The 9,856-nt window shown below is 41.0% G+C and overlaps 1 pseudogene; it reads left to right on the top strand.

Annotated features, from left to right (window-relative positions):
• The first annotated feature begins 1,095 nt into the window (after nucleotides 1–1,095).
• Nucleotides 1,096–2,430, top strand: LOC128596244 (tubulin beta chain-like; annotated as a pseudogene).
• The last annotated feature ends 7,426 nt before the right edge of the window (nucleotides 2,431–9,856 follow it).

Raw genomic sequence — 9,856 nt, 5'->3', positions numbered from 1 at the left:
CCCATTTTACAGATGAAGTAACTGAGGCATTAAATGGCTAAGAAGCTTGGACTAGTAGTTAAATACAGATGGTCTGGATCCAAGGCCAACTCTCTTAACTACATCCTTGTGAAAAAGGAGATCCTAAGTTAAAAAATATGCCTTGCCTCAAACAACTTGGTAGGTAACATTTCTGTGTATTTTTTTTTTTTCCACTTTTTTCTTCTAGTGATTCACTTGGCCATTCATGGAATTGTGCTTTGTTATGTTGACCTTTTTATCTTATTGTTTATCTTTTCTACTAAAATGAAGACTTTCTTGAAGGTAGGAGTCATATATTATTTCTCTCTCTTTTTTTTTTTTTTTGTAGAGACAGAGTCTCACTGTATCGCCCTCAGGTAGAGTGCCGTGGCATCACATGGCTCACAGCAACCTCTAACTCTTGGGCTTACGCGATTCTCCTGCCTCAGCCTCCCGAGCAGCTGGGACTACAGGCGCCTGCCACAACGCCCGGCTATTTTTCTGTTGCAGTTTGGCCAGGGCTGGGTCCGAACCCGCCACCCTCGGCATATGGGGCCAGCGCCCTACTCACTGAGCCACAGGCGCTGCCCTATTATTTCTCTTTTTATCTTCAGAAACTAGCAAATAATAAAGGTTCACTAAATATTAAGACTCAAGAAATTATTCAAAAGAAATAGCAGTAATTATTCAAAATTAGTATTTATGAATACGTTCCACCTAAGGATATGATAGTGTTTTAAAGCCTTTGATTGAATAAGTTACAATGCTATTCTTGTAAGAGAGTTAAACATTACTATCTGTGTTTCACAATCAAGGGCTTAATTGTAAAAAGGTCAAATGGCTTACTATAAGTTATAAAGTCAGTCAGTAGGAGTGAAAAAACAGAATCTAGGAGTTTTTTTTTTTTTCTTATTATAAGAAAGATATCCCACTCTGAGAACCTTCCTGTCGGTGCGTTCAGACCTCGCTGCTCCAGCTTTTGGGGTAAGTTCCATTCTTTTAGCCTGCGACCAGCAGAGAGAAAAAAAAATTTTTTTAAATCTGCCCCGAGCAGATTAAACAGCTCAAGGCGAGCAAAAACAATAAATTTTAACTATGAGGGAAATTGTGTACATCCAGGCCAGTGTGGCAACCAAATTGGTGCCAAGTTCTGGGAGGTGATCAGCGATCCCCATGGCATCGACCCCACTGGTACCTACCACGGGGACGGCAATCTGCAGCTAGACCGAATCTCTGTGTACTACAATGAAGCCACAGGTGGCAAATACGTTCCTCATGCTATCCTGGTGGATCTAGAACCCGGGACCATGGACTCTGTTCGCTCAGGTCCTTTTGGCCAAATCTTCAGACCAGACAACTTTGTTTTTGGTCAGTCTGGGGCAGGCAACAACTGGGCCTAGGACCACTATACAGAAGGGGCTGAGCTGGTTGATTCAGTCCTGGATGTGGTACGGAAGGAGGCAGAGAGCTGTGACTGCCTGCAGGGCTTCCAGCTGACCCACCCGCTGGGTGGGGGCACAGGTTCTGGAATGGGCACACCCCTTATCAGCAGGATCCGAGAAGAGTATCCTGACCGCATCATGAATACCTTCAGTGTGGTGCCTTCACCCAAAGTGTCTGATACCGTGGTTGAGCCCTATAATGCCACCCTTTCTGTCCATCAGTTGGTAGAGAACAGTGATGAGACCTACTGCATTGACAACGAGGCCTTTACAACATCTGCTTCCATACTCTAAAGTTGACCACACCAACTTATAGGGACCTGAACCACCTTGTCTCAGCCTCCATCAGTGGTGTCACCACCTGCCTCTGTTTCCCTGGCCAGCTCAACGCTGACCTCCGCAAGCTGGCAGTCAACATGGTGCCCTTCCCACATCTCCACTTCTTCATGCCTGGCTTTGCCCCTCTCACCAGCCGTGGAAGCCAGCAGTATCGGGCTCTCACTGTGCCACAACTCACCCAGCGGGTCTTTGATGCCAAGAACATGATGGCTGCCTGTGACCCCCACCGTGGCCGATACCTCACCGTGGCTGCTGTCTTCCGTGGACGGATGTCCATGAAGGAGGTAGATGAGCAGATGCTCAATATGCAGAACAAGAATAGCAGCTACTTCGTCAAATGGATCCCCAACAATGTCAAGACAGCTGTTTGTGACATCCCACCTCGTGGCCTCAAGATGGCAGTCACCTTCATTGGCAACAGCACAGCACAGCCATCCAGGAGCTCTTCAAGCACATCTCAGAGCAGTTCACTGCCATGTTCCTCTGGAAGACATTCCTCCATTGGTATACAGGCGAGGGTATGGATGAGATGGAATTCACCGAAGCTGAGAGCAACGTGAATGACCTCGTCTCTGAGTGTCAGCAGTACCAGGATGCCACCACAGAAGAGGAGGAGGATTTTGGTGAAGAGGCTGAAGAGGAGGACTAAGGCACAGCCCCTATCACCTCAAGCTTCTCAGTCTCCTTAACCTTCTTCCTCAACTACCCCTTTCCTCTCCCTCAGAATTCGTGTTTGCTGCCTTTTATCTTTTTTTCTTTGCGGGGGGGGGGGGTCTAGAACAGTGCCTGGCACATGTAGGCGCTCAATAAATACTTGTTTGTTGAAAAAAAAAAAAAAGAAAGAAAGATATCCCAAAGTTGAATCAATGCCCATAAGAATACAAAGAAAAAAAACATAACAGAGTTACAAAACCAAACAGTATTTAAACACAAGACATTAATGTTAACTGTAAGTAAGTTATTTCGAAAATCAACTATAAAGATTATGTTCAGAAACTTCTTTCCACGCTATTTTTGTTTTCTACACATTATTTTAGTAATAAAGGCTATATCCTCCCATGAGATCTACAGGGCGGATATGAGATAAGCCACAGATGAGTTAACTTGTTTTGGCTTGAGTAAGGAAATGTGGCTGCTCCAGATGCTTCCATGCTCCAGGCACATCAGATCTAGTAGGCAAGAGAAACTGGGCTAAGACTCAAAGTAGGGAGGTGTTTTTTAGCTAGTAACAAAGTTTACTTTTCCAGTGTTTCCGTAGACAAGGATCTTTTTTTAAGAAAAATATTATTACAACATAGTTATAGATTAGTTCTTGGTAAACAAACTTCAACAAAGGATGATCCAAGAGACTTGAATTTCTAACTGTAGAAACACTTATTTTTACTCTTAAATCTGTTCCACTGTTTTCTCTACCTCTGTTAATGGCTTCACCATCCATTGAACTGACCAAGCTAGAAAACGCAAATTCATTCTCCACGGTTCTTTCTCCCTCATACTCATGGGTCAGTGGTTTTCCTCCTGTGTCGATTCTGTCTTCTAAGTAGGTATATTCACTAGAGGACTTTTCTGTTTGGTCTGTCCTTCTCATAACTCATTCTAGAATAAGTAATCAATGCTTCATTAGCACAAATGTCCAGATGGGGTTAAAAATAAGACAAGAGTGGGCGGTGCCTGTGGCTCAAAGGAGTAGGGTGCTGGCCCCATAGGCCGGAGGTGGTGGGTTCACACCTAGCCCTGGCCAAAAACTGAAAAAAAAAAAAAAAAAAAAAAAGACAGGCGTGCCTTATGCCAGAAAAATTCTACTAATGTTCTTTTATTTTTTTGAGACATAGTCTCACTCCATTGCCCTGGGTTGAGTGCCATGGTGTTATCATAGCGCACACCTCAAATTCCTGGGCTCAAGCCATCTTCTTGCCTCAGCCTCCTGAGTAGCTGGGACTGCAGGTGCTCACCACAATGCCTGGCTATTTTTTTATTTTTTATTTTTAGTAGAGATGGGGGTCTTGGTCTTGTTTAGGCTGGTCTCCAGCTCCTGAGCTCAGACAGTGGGTCAGACAGAACCCTCCTTTTCCCATTTGCTCAGATCATTGAGTCTTCTTTCTTACCTCTTTAAAAGGCAGCTAAACAGATTCTACAACCCAAGTGAGCAGGAAAGTCAAGGTCCCAATTATTCACTTTAAAGTAACAATATACAAGCTGGGCGTGGTGGCTCACACCTGTTATCCCAGCATTCTGGGAGGCTGAGGCAGGTGGATCACCTGTGTTCAGGTGTTCGAGACGAGCCTGAGCAAGAGTGAGAGCCTGTCCCTACTAAAAATAGAAAAACCAGCCAGGTACCTGTAGTCCCAGCTACTCAGGAGGCTGAGACAAGAGGATCGCTTGTCTCAACAAGAGTTTGAGGCTGTTGTGAATGATGACACCATGGCACTCAACCCTAGGGCAACAGAGTGAGACTTTGTCTCAAAAAAAAAAAGAAAAAATAAATAACAATATGCAGTAATACCAATACTGTAATAAGAAAGATAACTAGAAATTCTTAATGTTTGGAAATTAAGCAATATGTGTAAATAGGCTATAGGCCGAAATAGAACCTGCAACAGAAATTAAAAAATATTTTGAAGGATGGCGCCTGTGGCTCAAGGAGTAGGGCACCGGTCCCATATGCCAGAGGTGGTGGGTTCAAACCCAGCCCTGGCCAAAAACCACCAAAAAAAAAAAAAAAAAAAATATATATATATATATATATTTTGAACTGTAATAGTAATAATAAGGCACAACAAAACTCTTGAGATGGGGCAGCACCTGTGGCTCAGTCAGTAAGGCGCCGGCCCCATATACGGAGGGTGGCGGGTTCAAACCCGACCCCGGCCGAACTGCAACAAAAAAATAGCCGGGCGTTGTGCGAACGCCTGTAGTCCCAGCTACTCAGGAGGCTGAGGCAAGAGAATCGCTTAAGCCCAGGAGTTGGAGGTTGCTGTGAGCTGTGTGATGCCATGGCACTCTACCTAGGGCCATAAAGTGAAACTCTGTCTCTACAAAAAAAAAAAACAAACAGACAAACAAAAAAAACAAACAACTCTTGAGATGTAGTAAAAGTGTTGTTTAGAGGGAAATCTATATACTTAAATGCATGTGTTAGAAAAAAATGGCTGAGGCTCGGTGCCTGTAGCTCAGTGGTTAGGGCACTGGCCACATATATCGCACCTGGCAGGTTCGAACTCGGCCCAGACCTACTAAACAACAATGACAACTACAACAAAAAAATAGCTGGGCTTTGTGGCAGGGGCCTGTAGTCCCAGCTACTTGGGAGGCTGAGGAAAGAGAATCACTTAAGCTCAAGTGTTTGAGGATGTTGTGAGCTTTGATGCTACAGCACTCTACCAAGGTGACATAGTGAGACTCTGTCTCAAAAAAAAAAAAAAGAAAAAGAAAAGAAAAAAGAGGGCGGCGCCTGTGGCTCAGAGGGTAGGGCGCCAGCCCCATATGCCGAGGGTGGCGGGTTCAAACCCAGCCCCGGCCAAAACTGCAACAAAAAAATAGCCGGGCGTTGTGGCGGGCGCCTGTAGTCCCAGCTACTTGGGAGGCTGAGTCAAGAGAATCGCCTAAGCCCAAGGATTTGGAGGTTGCTGTGAGCTGTGTGACGCCACGGCCCTCTACTGAGGGCGATAAGGTGAGACTCTGTCTCTACAAAAAAAAAAAAAAAAAAGAAAAGAAAAAAATGGTTGAAGTTAATGATCTAAGATTTCATCTTGAAAATTCAGAATAAGATTTTAAACTCAAAGATGAAGGAAGAAAATAATAAGAAACACCAATGAATGACATAGTAAGCAAATAATGGAGAAAAATTCCAAAGCCAAAAGCTGGTAATTTGTAGCAATGAATGAAAGTGACAAACTTCAGTAAGTCAAGAAAAGGGAGAAAACACCAATGTCAGGGATGAATAAAGTTCCTACCATCATTAAAAAGAGAATAGAAGTTGGGTAGTGCCTGTGGCTCAAGGAGTAGGGTGCTGGCCCCATATGCTGTAAGTGGCAGGTTCAAACCCAGCCCCAGCCAAAAACTGCAAAAAAAAAGAGAGAATAGAGGTTATTTTGGATAACTCTATCTCAATAAATTTTAGATATGGATAAAATTGACAAATTTCTTGAAAAACACAACTTACTAAAACAGAAGTAAGAATAAAAATTTCTTCTTATAGAAGAATATTTATTATAGAAGAAATAAAAATTTTAAGTCATTCTGTATTACATAAAAAAAGAAATCTACTATTAAAATTTTTCTCAATCCCCCCAAATAAATAAAAAACAGGCATAGATGGCTTTACTGGTAAAATCTTCCCAACATTTAAAGATGAAATAACAGTTAAAATAATTATTTCCAAAAACAGAAAATGAGAGATACTTCACAATATGTTGTATAAAGACAGTATAATCTTGATAACTAAATCCTGATGTGTATGTCTTTTAAAAAGGAACACTAGGCTCAGCGCCTATGGCTTAAATAGCTAAGGCGCCAGCCACACACACCTGAGCTGGCAGGTGCGTATCCAGGCCTGGCCCACCAAACAACAATGTCAGCTGCAACCAAAAAATAGCACAATAGGATGTTGTGGCAGGCACCTATAGTCCCAGCTACTTGGGAGGCGGAGGCAGGAGAATCGCTTGAGCCCAGGAGTTTGAGGTTTCTGTGAGCTGTGATGCTACAGCACTCTACCCAGGGCAACAGCTTGAGGCTCTGTCTCAAAAAAAAAAACAAACAAACAAAAAAAAGGAACGCTAGTGGACAATTCCTCTCATTAACATAGATGAAAACATCCTAAATAAAACGTTAGACACTAGAAATCTAGTTATGGATAAAAATATAACAGCACAATCCAATTTGGTTTAAATTTTGGGAATGGAAGATTTGTTTAGCATTTAATAATCAATCAATGTAATTCATCACATTAACAAAATAATATCATGTGATATGTACAATACAAAAGTCATATGAGCATTTCAATAGATATAGAAAAATAATGACGAATTTCAACATTCTTTCTTAATTATAAAAATGCTTTTGACTAAGGGATATAAGGAAAATTTTTTAATTTGATAAAAGGTAAACACAAAAAAAAAATACAAGAAACATTTTACTTTCCCTTTGAGATCATAAGATAAAGGTGCCCACTGTCAATGTTCTTATTCCACATTATACTGTATGTTTTTCTAGACAAGAAAAAGAACTAAAAAGTAATAAAATTAGAAAATAAGAAATAGAACTATTACTGTGCACAGATTACCTGATTAGGTAGATGGAAAATCTAGAATAATTCACAAATTATGGGACATAATATATGATTTTTGTAAGGTTGTTGACTTGTTGGAGACAAGACCAACATGAAAAAATAATTTTTTTTTTTTTTTTTAGACAGAGTCTCAAGCTGTTGCCCTGTGTAGACTGCTTTGGTGTCACAGCTCACAGCAACCTCAAACTCTTGGGCTTAAGCAATTTTCTTGCCTCAGCCTCCCAGGTAGCTGGGGCTACAGGTATCCGCCACAACGCCCAGGTATTTTTAAGATGTAGTTGTCATTGTTGTTTGGTGGCCTGGGCTGGATTCGAACCTGCCAGCTCTGGCACCCTAGCCACTTGAGCTACAGGTGCTGAGCCATCAATTGTGTTATTTATTCATTTATTTAATTATTTTATTTTTTTTGAGACAGTCTCACTTTGTCACCCTTGGTAGAGTGCTGTGGCATCATAGCTCACGGCAACCTCTTGGGTTCAAGCGATTTTCTTGCCTAGCTTCCCAAGTAGCTGGGACGACAGGCGTCTGCCACAATGACTGGCTATTTTTAAAGATGGGGGTCTTGATCTTGCTCAGGCTGGTCTCGAACCCATGAGCTCAGGCAATCCACCCGCCTCGGCCTCTTAGAGTGCTAGGATTATATAGCCGTGAACCACTACACCCCACTCAATTGTGTTTTTATATTCTAGTAACAAACAACCAAATAATAAGATTTAAAAAACATATTGTACTTGGCAAAACATTTAATAAATGATGTAGAAGATTCTATACCAAAAGCAAAATTCCAGGTAGTTTTTTTTGGGGGGTGGGTGGGAATTGACACAACAATTCTGAAATTCTACAGAAGTGTATAGGACCAAAATAGTCTTGAAGAAAAAAATAGTGTGGGAGGGCTTATACTTCTGGATATCAAACTGCTATAAAGCGACAAGGAAGCAAAATACAAATAAGTATCTGAAACAGACCACTTAAGCATTTGATTGGTAACGAAGGTCACACTGCAGAGTGATGGGAGAAAGAATAGTCTTTTTAATAATGGTGATTTGGTAACATGTAGCCATATTGAAAAATATATGTGAATTAAACATTTAAATGTGAAACATAAAATTTCCAGATCACATAGAAGAATAAATTAATAACTTTAAAGATTTATGAAATGAGTATACATACAGCACTAATCTTAGAGTTCATAATTGGATAACATTACAATGAGGCATTTCTTTTTGACATAGGACATGATCAAATGAAATGGTATAATATTTGTGATTTTGCTTCAAAATAATTTGAAGTAAGATTGGGGAGAAGTGAGGGAGAATAGCTGAAATAAGATTTGTCAAGCATTTTTTTTTTTTTATACAGAGTTTCACTGTGTCACCCTCAGTAGAGTGCTGTGGCATCACAGCTCACAGCAATTGGGCTTAAGCAATTCTCTTGCCTCAGCCTCCCAAGAATCTGGGACTATAGGGGCCTGCCACAACACCCAGCTATTAAGCATCTTTTTTGAAGCTGAGGTTTCATTGGGTAATTCTCCCTGCTTTGGTTTATATTTGAATTTTTCCATAGTAAATTTTTTTTTTTTTTTTGAGACAGAGCCTCAAGCTGGGTAGAGTGCTGTAGCATCACAGCTCACAGCAACTTCCAATTCCTGGACTCAAGCGATTCTCCTGCCTCCGCCTCCCAAGTAGCTGGGACTACAGGTGCCTGCCACAATGCCTGGCCATTTTTTTTTTTTTTGGTTGCAGCCGTCATCGTGTGGCAGGCCCAGGCTGGATTCGAACCTGCTAGCACAGGTGTATGTGGCTGGCGCCTTAGCTGCTTGAGCCACAGGCACCGAGCCCAGGATCTCTCTCTTGCCTAGGCTGGTCTTGAACCTGTGAGTTCAGAGAAATCCAACCACCTCAACCTCCCAGAGTGCTAGGATTGCAGGTGTAAACCACTGTGCCTGGCCATAGTAAAAGTTTTTTTTTTTTTTTTTTTTTTGCAGTTTTTGACTGGGGCTGGGTTTGAACCCACCACCTCTGGCATATGGGGCTGGCGCCCTACTCCTTTGAGCCACAGGCTCTGCCCCATAGTAAAAGTTTTAAAAGAAGAAACACTATTAAAGAGGGAAAAGGCGAACTACATAGTGATAAAAGAAACTTAAAACACATAGAACTAGGGGCCTATATCCAAAATGTACAAAGCATTCCTACAAATTATTAAGAAAAAATAACAATAGAAAAAATAGCAAAAACATAAAATGGCTAATAAATATATGAAAAGCAGGCCAGCCCAATTAGTAATGAAAGAATTAGAAATTAAAGCCACAATTAAATAATGTATACCCAATGATACAAATAATTTATCATTTATGCAAACATATACATAAAGTGGAGCTTGAGGGTCTCAATCAAGTTCTGTGCCAATATTATAATAACATTAGCCTAAACAGTAAGATTAAAAACACTTAAAAATGTCAAGTCTTGATGAAGATGTGATAAAACAGCAACTCTCACAGCAACAACAGCTGATGGGAGGGAATATTGATACAACTAGTATGGAAAACAGTTTAGCAGTGTGTACACCAAATTTGAGCATATACCTACGCTCCTGACCCAGCAATTCCAATCCTAGGTATATACTATGTATACCCAGTATGACAGAGAGAGACAGAGAGAGAGAGAATGTGTATAAAATGTATTTCCAAAAGACAAGTAAGAATGTTGATAGTAACAGTCTTCATAATAGTTTCAAACTTGAAACTACTAAATTGTTCAACAACAGTAAAATGATCAAATTGTAGTTTATT

The sequence above is a fragment of the Nycticebus coucang genome, chromosome 10 (assembly GCF_027406575.1).
Source record: "Nycticebus coucang isolate mNycCou1 chromosome 10, mNycCou1.pri, whole genome shotgun sequence".
NCBI classification, from domain to species: domain Eukaryota; kingdom Metazoa; phylum Chordata; class Mammalia; order Primates; family Lorisidae; genus Nycticebus; species Nycticebus coucang.
The sequence above is the reverse complement of the archived record's forward strand: the minus strand, read 5'-3'. Positions and strand labels throughout refer to the sequence as shown.